The sequence below is a fragment of the Oncorhynchus nerka genome, linkage group LG12, assembly GCF_034236695.1.
Source record: "Oncorhynchus nerka isolate Pitt River linkage group LG12, Oner_Uvic_2.0, whole genome shotgun sequence".
NCBI classification, from domain to species: domain Eukaryota; kingdom Metazoa; phylum Chordata; class Actinopteri; order Salmoniformes; family Salmonidae; genus Oncorhynchus; species Oncorhynchus nerka.
Window position 1 is genome coordinate 22,730,458 of NC_088407.1, and position 12,521 is coordinate 22,742,978.

A 12,521-nucleotide genomic window follows, 5' to 3' on the forward strand; every position below is an offset into this window, starting at 1 on the left:
GTACCTCTGTGTATAGAGAAGCTATTTGACCGTAGCCCATTAGTAAGGACAGCCCTGTCTGGTACCTCTGTGTATAGAGAAGCTATTTGACCGTAGCCCATTAGTAAGGACAGCCCTGTCTGGTACCTCTGTGTATAGAGAAGCTATTTGACCGTAGCCCATTAGTAAGGACAGCCCTGTCTGGTACCTCTGTGTATAGAGAAGCTATTTGACCGTAGCCCATTAGTAAGGACAGCCCTGTCTGGTACCTCTGTGTATAGAGAAGCTATTTGACCGTAGCCCATTAGTAAGGACAGCCCTGTCTGGTACCTCTGTGTATAGAGAAGCTATTTGACCGTAGCCCATTAGTAAGGACAGCCCTGTCTGGTACCTCTGTGTATAGAGAAGCTATTTGACCGTAGTCCATTAGTAAGGACAGCCCTGTCTGGTACCTCTGTGTATAGAGAAGCTATTTGACCGTAGTCCATTAGTAAGGACAGCCCTGTCTGGTACCTCTGTGTATAGAGAAGCTATTTGACCGTAGCCCATTAGTAAGGACAGCCCTGTCTGGTACCTCTGTGTATAGAGAAGCTATTTGACCGTAGCCCATTAGTAAGGACAGCCCTGTCTGGTACCTCTGTGTATAGAGAAGCTATTTGACCGTAGCCCATTAGTAAGGACAGCCCTGTCTGGTACCTCTGTGTATAGAGAAGCTATTTGACCGTAGTCCATTAGTAAGGACAGCCCTGTCTGGTACCTCTGTGTATAGAGAAGCTATTTGACCGTAGTCCATTAGTAAGGACAGCCCTGTCTGGTACCTCTGTGTATAGAGAAGCTATTTGACCGTAGCCCATTAGTAAGGACAGCCCTGTCTGGTACCTCTGTGTATAGAGAAGCTATTTGACCGTAGCCCATTAGTAAGGACAGCCCTGTCTGGTACCTCTGTGTATAGAGAAGCTATTTGACCGTAGCCCATTAGTAAGGACAGCCCTGTCTGGTACCTCTGTGTATAGAGAAGCTATTTGACCGTAGCCCATTAGTAAGGACAGCCCTGTCTGGTACCTCTGTGTATAGAGAAGCTATTTGACCGTAGCCCATTAGTAAGGACAGCAGCCTGAGGATCATCATATAAAACTTTCACCCATTTTATAAAGTTGTCCCCCAGACCAAATTTATTTAGAGCAAATAATAGGTAAGACCACTCCACACGATCAAATGCTTTCTCAGCATCTAAGGAGAGCAAAAGACCATCCACAGCACTTTGTTGGTAGGCTTGAATTACATTAAGAAGCCGCCTGACATTGTTGCATGACTTACGGCCCCTAATGAAGCCAGTTTGGTCTCCTTTCACAATTAGTGGCAGTGAGTCCTCTAATCTTGTGGCTAGAATTTTAGAAAGCAATTTTCTATCCACATTCAGAAGGGAAATTGGTCTGTACGAGGAACAAGACTCTGGACATTTTCCATTTTGAGAATAAGTGAAATGTTGGCTTCTCTCAGAGTTTGAGGGAGTTGGTCATTTGAAAATGAGTGGTTAAACATATCACGCAATGGCTCAAGGATCAGGCCATGGAACTCTTTATAGAACTCACTACAAAACCCATCTGGTCCTGGGGCCTTACCATTTTGCAGATTCTTAATTGCGAACATTATCTCTTCCTTGGTAATAGGGGCATTAAGGAGGGACCTCTGCTCTTCGGAGATAGTAGGGAGCTCAATCTTACAAAATAAGTTCTCCATTAATTTGGGTGCATCCTTTGGCAGTTCTGAGGCATAAAGGTTTGTATAAAATTTCTTAAATGAGTCACTTATCAATTTATTTTCATAGAAATGATTACCATCAGAATCAGTAATAATAGCAATTGACTGAGAGTCAGCCCTCTTTTTAGCTAGGTATGCCAAGTACTTTCCTGGCTTATCGCCATGTTCATATAGCTTTTGCCTGACAAATCTCATTTTCTTTTCAGCGTCCTGTGTTAGGAGAGAGTCTAACGTTGATCTAATGACTGATATTTCCTTTAATAGGGCAGGAGTGGGCGTTTTAATGTAGTCCTTCTCTTTAGTTCCTAATTCACCCTCGAACATTTTTTGCTTTTCCCGCTTTTTCCGTCTCTTAGTAGCTGTGTATGACATAATCAGACCCCTGGCATACGCTTTACAGGTCTCCCAAAGGAGCGAGGGGTTATCTGTTGATTGAGAGTTAATAGACAAAAATGCTTTAAACTCTGTAATAAAATATGATGTGAATGTATGGTCTTTAAGAATGGTTGTGTTCAACCTCCAATGTCTTGACCGATTGAATGCCCCGTTGAGTTTTATGTCCAGGATCACCTCAGCATGATCAGATATGACTATGCTTCCTATCCTAGCGGATAAAACAGACTGCAAAGACGTCCTGGGCATAAAAAAATAATCTATTCTAGTCTGACATCCATGAGGTGCAGAGAAAAAAGTGAACTCTCTGTTGGAGGGATGAAAAGCTCTCCAGACATCCGCATACCCCATATCATCACAAATAGCTTTAAGTGACTTAGCTTGAGGAGAGAGTGAAGCTATACCGCTGGGAAACTTATCAATAAGGGGGTTCAACAAGCAGTTCAAATCTCCTCCAACCACTGCAGTGTCCGAGTTTAATTCTGAAAAGTCTAGAAATGCCTTAGTGAGGAAATCAGGGGGGTGAGCAGGGGGGGAAGTAAATATTCATTATGGAAATGTTCTGCCCTTGTAAAGTACCATTAATTATAACAAAGCGACCAAATTGATCTTTCACACAATTCAAGACCTTAAGTGGTATGTTCTTTTTCACCAGAATTGCTACACCTCTACTTCTGGATGTAAATGATGAGAAAAACACTTGACCAAACCCCCCTTGTTGTAATTTCAGGTGCTCCTTATCATCCAAATGAGTTTCTTGCAACAGGGCAATATCAATATTTTCTTTTTTCAAAAAAGACAGTACTTTCTTCCTTTTAATGGGGTTATGGCTCCCTCTAATGTTCCATGTACATATACGCAGTCTGTTACCTGCCATTGTATCTTGACCATTCAATATCCAGACTGGATCCTACTGTAAAAGTGGGGTGGTACCTTTTTCCATGTGTTGAACTCTCCTCTATCTCACCGAGCATAAACAAACAATATGAACCCTGAACTCGAACTATACTAAACCCAAAAATTAAACATGTAAAGATCCAAAAGGGGCTTTTCCCACTAGCTAACATGCAGGGGATTTCAACTCTCCAATGTAGACTCTTAAGTCCGCATTGCCGCTCAATAGCCTCATCCTTTATATGTATGGAAAAGAAAATCAATAGAATGAGATTGAGGCTCTTCCACCTAAAACCAAGCCTGGGCACCAATATGGATTCACACATATCTCAGCCTGAGCTATAGCGGCTATTACTTTAGCAAGAAAAATAATAAAGATACGAATATTACTGAGCCGGAGTACGTGAGGACTCACACCACTGTTTCATGATCAGATTCAACCAAAAATAAACAAAGTTATTCAATGCTGTGGAGGTGCAGCTTAAAGTTATTTACCCGAGAGAGTCAATAAACGCAGCAGCATCTTCAGGTGTGTAGAGCTTTTTAGGTGATCCGTTGACCATAATCTTCAATTCATTCTCTTCATTCTCCTGAGTCGAGCCTTCGCCTCATCAAACGCTTTGCGTCTTCGTACAACCGCGGTGGAATAATCATTGAAGAATGAGACCTTTGGACCTTTATGTTGACTACCATCAGAGATGATGTTTCTAGCCGCATCCATGACGCGCTGCTTTTCGGTGAAGTTATGGAACTTTATAACCACCGGCCGTGGGCGCTGATTGGGACCGGGTATCGGTGCTTGAGAGCGATGGGCTCTGTCCAGCTTCACACGACCAGCCTTAGTGTCCATTTGTAGGTAGCCAGGGATCCATTCCTCAAAGAATTTTACTGAACGTGTCCCTTCAGAATTTTCCGGGAGTCCCACAACACGAATATTGCATCCGCGTCCTCGATTATCCAAGTCAATGTGCTCCGCCATTTCACGCACCTGTTTATCAAGTGCTTTTATCTTAGCGTAGATGTAGTTGAAGTTTCCACTGCGGCAATTCTTCCTTCCGCCTCAACAACACGTTTCACAACCCTCTGTATTTCAGCTGAATGGCCTGCTATTGCTTCCATGACCGTTCTTATCTTAGCATCGATCACTTTAGTAATGTTATCAGTCATCTTTTGAATCATCAGGTCCATTGTGCCTGGATCCGCAATGGTGTTAGCTTCGCCAACGTTAGCTAGCTCCTCCTGCACATCTACAGGGGTGGTGGTTTTGGTTGAGTTCTTAGTAGTTCTATTGGGCATGTTGTCTGAGATTTTTGCGAAATAGTCATCAAGACTCATTATATGGTAACTTATTTAGCCAATTCTACCACTTTTTCAAGCTAGGAGATTAATGTAAGAATATAAATTTACGAATGCCACGAGAGCTCGCTGAAACACCGTGTTCTCTCTACGGCGCCATTTTGTCCCCCCAACTGTCTGCTTTTTATGATGACATTAGTATTTTGTTTTTTTATTTCACCTTCATTTAACTAGGAAAGTCAGTTAAAAACAAATTCTTATTTTCAATGACGGCCTAGGAACAGTGGGTGAACTGCCTGTCCAGGGGCAGAACAACCTTGTCAGTTCAGGGATTCAAACTTGCAACCTTTCGGTTACTAGTCCAACGCTCTAACCACTAGGCTACCACTACCGACTTGGACTGGAGTGTGGACCTCAGTTTATCTTTCAATCACCCACGTGGGTATATTCTCCTAAACACCAATGAGGAGATGCCAGAGGCGTGACTTGCAGTGCACAAGCATTGTGGGTGCAATGATTGGATACTGCACTCGACAAGAGCGGTCAGCATGTCAGTCTCTGTCTCAGTCTCTAAGTTGTTCTAAGTGTTGTATCTGTATTAATTCTCTGGACTCTATTTTTAACACCCTCACGCCATTGTAAATCTAAACGGTGGCGGTAGCACTATAGCAGCCATACTCAAGCGCGATCCGGACCCAGAACTGGGTCAATACGGACCGCGGGTCCGGAGTGTAAAAAAATTCTATATGATTATTATAATTTTTTACACTCGTGTCACGAACTGGCTCGTAGCCCGTAACAAAAAGGGAGACAATGCAGAGATCAAGGAATAACAAAAATATATGTATTAACTAAAGAAAACTATATACAATTAACAATGCTGTGTGTAGTCAGTAATCAGTAATGTAAGTGAGTGGTTGCGTAGGTAGATGTGATAATGAGGGGTGTCCCTGGCTATGCCCCCCACCTCCCCCATAAAACTGGGGACCCCCAAGGACCCCGGAACATCACACTAACTAAACGTAAACAAACAAAAAACTGCCCTGGTAAACGTTATCACCCTGCCCCGGCCAACCTCATCCTCCCCAGACCTCAGCAACCTTTGCGCACAGGAAGCAACCTTTAAGAGGGAAGAAGAAAATGAGGACAGCAGGGAACAGATGACATGAGAGACAGTGCAATGCTAAATAAACTAAAGAAACAGTGGCCAGTCACGTGGACGATACGCCTTCCCTCGGGGACCAAGCGTATGAGAAAACGCGTGTCCACCGATCAATAGGACCAGACGCGTTCAGGAACAGCGCGCACGAGAGATCACGTCAGCAACGACATTATCAGTACCCCTGATGTGCCGCACATCGAGATGGAATGATCATGGAACGAGTCACCGCCCATGCAGAGAACACGTCTGGGAAACACTGCGCTCTGTTGATAATGGGATATGATAAAGGGTGAGTCGGTCAAGGATCGATGCAGACAAGGTGGTAGATTGTACGACAAGCGACAGGTTTATTTCAAAGTGGAGATATCTGGTACAGCGTATATACGGGCCCCTCTGTTAGCTCATCAGAGACTAGCAAAAAAGACGACTAGCTAACAATGGGTACAAGCTTCATATACAGAACAGAAAGTAGGTTGATATCTAGGAGATCGGATCTTCGGATTGGATCAGGCTGGGGTGTAGTCATCCGGCATTGGCTCTGTTGTCTGTCCGTCATCGTAGAATCCTGCCATGCCTGTTCTTGGTCGTCACACCATGTTCAGCTGAAAAGGAGATTTGGTGTGTGCGCTATCCTCAGTCATACAATGTTCGGCTGGGAGGGAAATTATGTGGTGTGCTTAGTTTGTCTCTAAGTCTGGGCTTTCTGCCAATCTGTGGGTGTCTTATCTGGGTGTCCTCGGCAGCTATGTGTGTACTGTATGTGCGTCGTCCCTGTCTTCTGGGGTCAGTGTGTAAGAGCGTATGCGTCCCTATCTTCAGGGGAGTTGTGGCCGAACTGCCGGCTAGCACCTGTGGCTAGGAGTATCCTGTTGTGACAGTGTTCTGGATGATTACAGTGAGTGTGTGTGTGAGAGATATCCTGTATGGGGCCCAACCTGTTTTACTATGTGTCTCAGCTATAGTAGTGTAATGTCACCTACATAGGAATTAGCAGTAATGTAATGTCACCTACATAGGAATTAGCAGTCCTCTACAAATCCCTCTCTTCACGTCTCCCCAGAGACGTGACACAACCTAACTAGATTCTGATACAAAAGAAAACTTTTCCCAAAGGGGCTATGAAAAAGGCACAACATTAAAAAGAAATGGATGTATATGTATTACCACCATGTTCTCCTCTCAATCCCACTATGTACTAAGTTGGCTACCAGCCACCTAGGAACTTACAACCCTCATTTAACAGAGCGGAGAACAACAGCTCTAAATGAAAGTAAAAATGATATTCTACATAGGCCAACTATTTCCAGCCGGAAAAAGTTGTGATACCCTCTCTTCACATCTCCAAAGAGATGTGACACTCTCTAAAGGGTATTCTCCACCTCATCCTCAAACTCTGGCAGGTCATTAGCAAGCAGAGGATACATCTGGGAAGGGGAGGCAGGGTCAATAGCTTTAGAGATAACTCTAGTAGTAAGGGACCGGATACATGGAATGCAACAGCATCCACAGAGAACTAAGATGGCAGCAAACACTGAAATGGAGACTAAAATGGAGGAAACCAGGGTTTTATATTTACCAAACGCACTCATCCAGGAGTCCCACATCGAGGAATCTATCCCAGAATGAGATTTCATTTTACCATTAAGCGTCCGCAGACCCTCCAAAGCGGCCGACAAGCTACCATCCGAAGCTGTGTTATTGGGGATGAAAGTACAACACTGGTCACCAAACATAGAGCAAACTCCGCCCTTCTCAGAGAGTAACATATCAATGGCAATACGATTTTGGAAAGCCATCAGGCTGGTTGCAGCCAGTTGACCATGTACAGCTTCAAAACCCTGCTGAGTCCAATTGCCTAGCCTTTGGATGTTGTAATGTATGTAATTAATACGATCAACATTTTTGTTTACTGTACACCACCAACAGAGGGATGATTCAAATCCTGCAGCTACCTGATCTACTAACTTATACTCATCAGGCACTCCCCTGGGGACTCCAATAGCGTCTATGTAGGTGGGGTCTCCACTAGATGGGGTGGTGGCTCGCCTGGCACGTCCCCAATATCCGGGGTTTACTCCCTGGATCCGCAGGACGAGGTCCTCGGCTCCTATAGGGTAGATAGAAACAGGCAACAAGAGAGTAACAAGTGCACAGCGTCCAGTACTGTTGGAAGGTAACTTATCAAACAGGACAGTACTACCACACCACCACCACACATCTGCTCTGGATTTTGGCGTAAAACTACCCTTAATATTAACTGTATCCAGACACCAATCTGCAGGAACCCATCCCACTTTAGTTCCTCCTCCCGTCATATTGACACAAGTAAAATTTGCCCTTGCTACCTGGTTGGAAAACACTGGTTTCCTATCGGTGAATTTAGTGACTGGATAGACACCATCCCAGGCAGTACAATTATCTCTGGGGTTATCAGTTGTCATAAATGGGATTAGGCATGCTCGAGTCACCACTGCTGGGACAATTCGAAGCAATGGACGAGCTCCCATGCACACCACACAACTCTGTCTGGTGGTATTTGCAGCTTCCTCTGTCAACAGTAGCCAATTATTGGAAAAACCTGAGACCCCTGTGGCTGTCAATATTACATCATCCGGACTTTTAAGCCTGGATATTGTCTCCACCGGGCCAAACAGTGAGAATATAGGTGACCCTTTTACGGGTGCGTTCATGTCATTCCTTACTGTAACCGAAGACGGTTTAGGATTCTTAGTCAAACAAATTCGCCACAGCCAATATCTGGTCCCGGAATTCCATGGGGCCAGTATGAAATCATAACACATTAAAGGCTGGTCCCCTGGTCTAACGGTAAGTTTCAGTCCCGTTTTTGTCTTAGTTAAAGTCAGTCGCTTCCGCCATTCCAATGCCCTCTTGTTTGTCGTCCAGTCTTCCCACCCATTAATTGTCTCCCCCACTAAATTCTTCCAAGACCAATCGCAAACCTTTCCTAATGTCATATACCAGACATATCCAGCAGCCCAGAGGGCACTGGTTCCTACCCCGTTCCTAGGGCCCCCTAAGGTCCCCCAAGGGATGTCAATGATACTAGTTGCATTGAAGGGCACACAAACAGTCGTACTGCGCACGTCGTTGGCCCTGCAATCAGTTGTAGGGGTGGTGGAGCGTTTCGTGTGCAAATTATTGGTCAGTTCTATATGTGTCATGGATGTGGTCAGGTTGGGTGACCCATTAGAGGGTCCTATGTCTGCTTGTAATGTAGGTGTATGATGCTCTAATACCCACAGGAGAATCCCCATGGAAACTCCTGTGACCATTATAAAAATAACAAACACGGGGCCCGATATTCCCAATCTCTTCCAGGGATAGCCCCTATCTCTGGAAGGCCGGTTAGTTGGTGAGCTGGGGAGTTGCTCCCACATCCTTACCAACTAAGGGTTCTGTGGTTGGAATCAAATTTAGGTCGCTCAAATCGACCCTGACTTCAGTCAAAGTTCTGGAAGGAGTCGGTGCTGGTGTACAATGAGTCAAGTGGTGCCAAGGTGCGCCCGATTTACCTTTGACCTGGAAGTAACCTCCTTCACTTCGTACGGTCCAGTCCACCTGGGATCCGCCCACTTTCTTTTGTGGACCTTGATCCTTACCCAATCGCCGACCTTTACCCTTGGCTGCTCTGGATCTCCCGTCAGCTCCCCCTCATGGACTCTGTATCTGTTTGGAGAGAGCTGCAGACAGTTCCGTCAATTTTCTCACATAGTCAGTCATACCTATCTGGTGTACATCAAGAGGGGGCATATGACCTCCCTCTCTTGGTGGACCTGGCATTACTCTTCCTGTCATTATCTCGTGGGGTGAAAGATGAGTCCCTGCCCCTGGTGATGACCTCATGGCCATCAACGCCAGTGGCAGGGCCTCCACCCATGTCAGTTTTGTACCAGCACACACTTTGGCTATCTTACACTTAAGAGATTGGTTGCAGCGCTCCACAAGACCTTGGGCCTGCGGCTTATACACGGAACCAAACTTGTGTATAATGCCGAACCTCTCCTCCACCTGTCTCAGGTGTTTGTTTGCGAAGTGGGACCCATTGTCGCTTCGGATTTGTCTAGGGACCCCATATCTAGGTATTAGTTCTGACTGCAGCCACTTAATGACCGTCTTCCCATCCTCCTTAGCTGTTGGAATTGCTTCTACCCATCTAGAGAATCTGTCTACCATCACTAGCAAATATCTCTTCCCGTACTTCACATTGTCCTCTCCCATGTCGGTATAGTCTATACTGATGTCTTGGAAACATGCGTTTGGCACCGGGTAGGCTCCCATTGGGGTTTGGTAAGGCTTCTTTGGATTGTGGCTCCCACATATGTTGCATTCGTCACAGAATAGATCTGTCATGTCCTTCATGTGGGGGTGCCACCATATGTACGAAACCTTCTGGAGAGTCCTGAGTTTTCCTTCGTGGGTGAGTCCGTGGGCTTCCCTTATCAGTTCTGGACAGAGATTTGCTGGAGCCACCAGTCGGCCATCATGGCATCTCCATATTCCGTCTGGTCCTTTAGAGCCTCCCTTCTGTGTCCAAACCGAATGTTCATAAGGGCCTGCCTCTTCCTGTAGTTCTAGTATGTGTTGGTTTGTCAGTTCAGTCCTTGCTGGTTCTATCCTGAGCACCATCTGTCGGCTGTAGCCTCCTGCGGTCTTGGCTGCCAAGTCTGCGGCATCATTTCCATGATTGATTCTGCTGGTCAGTTTTTGGTGGCCTCTGCATTTCATTATGGCCACTGTCTTTGGTAAGGATACGGCATGTATCAGACGTTCCATCTGGGCTCTGTGCTTAATGGGTAGGTTACCTGTGGTGGTAAAGTTGCGCCTAACCCATTGTGGTCCATCTATGTGCACGGCTCCGTGTGCGTATGCCGAGTCCGTGTAAATGTTTACAGTTTTACCTTCGGCTTTCTCTAGAGCTTGAGTCAGACCCACAATTTCCGCAAGTTGTGCTGATGCTGGCTGGGGGACAATTCCTGATTCCAACGTGACATGTGTTTTGTCATGCAGCTGTTGTACGACTGCATAGGCAGCTATGTTTCCTGTGTCTCCCTTGTAGCAACATCCGTCTGTGTACAGCCATAGGTCTGGTGATGTCAATGGTTCATTTTCCAGGTCTGGTCTCAATTTGAGCTCTTGTGCTGCCCTCTCTTGGCAGGAGTGTGCTAGGCCCTCCTCTGTGTTGAGGGCATCTGCCATGTTCTTGTCGGTGTTCACAAAGGTGATGTGTGACTGGGTGCATTTGTTCTGGATTTTGTTTTTTCTGTCTGCACTGAAAGTTAATTCTTTGCTGATGAGGTATGCTGCCACCCCGTGGTGGCTGTGTATTTGCATCTTGTGGCACATTACCAGGTGTGCTGTCTTCTCAATAGCCTTGGCTACCGCTGCTACGTATCTGGAACAGGTGGTCTGTCCTGTTTCAATGTGGTCCAGTTTTGAAGAGTGGTACATAAGTACTCTTCTCTCCCCCTCATGTTTCTGAAAAAGGACGGCTGATGCAAAGCCTTCCTTCTCAGAAACATCCAAGTGAAATGTCTTTGTGTAGTCTGGTGCAGTGAGGGCAGCCGCAACAGACAGGTAAGTTTTCAATAGGCCAAACGCCTTTGAAGCTTCAGGAGTCCATGTCAGTGAGGCCTGTAGGTTTCTTGGGCCTACTTCCCGAACAATTTCTCTCAGGGGTTCAGTTCTTTCAGTATAGTCCGGAATGTGAGTACGGCTGTACCCCGTCAACCCCAAGAATGAGAGCATTCCTGAGACCGTAATGGGTCTGGGGTGGTGTAAAATTGAGTCACGGTGTGATTTTGAGAGGCCTGCCCCCCTCGCTTGAGATTTCCCTTCCCAGGAACAGAACGGTTCGTCTGCATGATTGGACTTTTGACATCTTGACTTTGTAGCCTTTGACCGCCAGAAAGTCTAACAGGGTTTTAGTCATTTCTAGACAGAGGTCTGAGGTGGGAGCCCCCAGCAACAGGTCGTCTACGTATTGTATGAGTATCACTCCATCTGGGATTGTCAGTTCCGCCAGATGAGTCTTCAGAATATGATTGAAAATTCCAGGGGAAGAAGTGTAGCCTTGGGGAAGTACGGAATAAGTAAATTGCTGATTCTCGTAGGTAAAGGCAAACAGCGGCTGGGAAGCCTCATCCAATGGGATGCTGAAAAAGGCATTGGCCAAGTCCACCACGGTGAAATACTGATGATTTGGTGACAGGTTGCTCAGAGTGATGTGTGGATCGGGAACTGGGAGATCGATAGGTGTGGTAACTTCATTTACCGCTCGGAAATCCTGTACCATCCGGTATGTTTCTCCATCTGCCTTCAGAACCGGCAGTATGGGGGTGTTCCAGGGTGATAAAGTCCTGTATATGCACCCAGCTCCCAGGAGGCCTTCGATAGTGGGTCTGATCCCCTCTGTCTGTTCATGCTTCAGTCGATATTGGTTTTGAAATATTGGTACTTGTTCCAGATTGGTTAGGGTAATGCGCACTGGTTGGACCTGTAACTTTCCGACGTCAAATGGCGTGGTTGTCCATATTGCCTTGTCTATGGAATCCAAGACAGCAGGGGAGGAAGGGTGATCAGAGTAGGGTTTTCCGTGGTGCCTGGGGAGAGTGAGACGCTCAGGCTGGCACCGTTCTTCCGTGTCCACCATAGTCAGACGCCACATATTTTCGGTGGTTGCTTTCAACAGGCCAGGCATATGAGTCGCTTCCCAAATGAGTTTCGAGGCCCTTTTTATCATTGGACCCAGACTTCGGGCCTCATGTCCATTCCCTACTGCGAGGGTCACGTGTGGAGAAGAGTCGGGTCCCAGTTGATACCAAGGTTTAATATGGTGTGGGAGTATGACTGGGGCTGCCACCCCCTCTGGGCCGCACACAATGGTGAGGCACCGTATGTCTGGGGTAAGATGCATCATGTTTTCATCCCAGTCTTGAGTATAAGGCGTGTCTTCGTCGTCAGTGACGTTGAGGGTGCAGTGCAACTCTGCCTGTGGTGTCTTGTATGGATGAAAGGT

General features: G+C 46.2%; 1 protein-coding gene and 1 long non-coding RNA gene across 2 annotated transcripts in view; one reads left to right on the forward strand and one right to left on the reverse strand.

Annotated features, from left to right (window-relative positions):
• LOC115125526 (cytosolic phospholipase A2 gamma-like) overlaps window positions 1-12,521 on the forward strand; it is a 40,402-nt gene that overhangs the window by 16,919 nt on the left and 10,962 nt on the right. The gene's annotated exons all lie outside the window — the stretch shown is intronic.
• On the reverse strand, window positions 5,808-9,023 carry LOC135574297 (uncharacterized). The gene is made up of 2 exons (XR_010465291.1): window positions 6,494-9,023; window positions 5,808-6,461 (listed from the first exon to the last, which is right to left on the reverse strand). It is a non-coding gene; the product is annotated as an uncharacterized LOC135574297 (long non-coding RNA).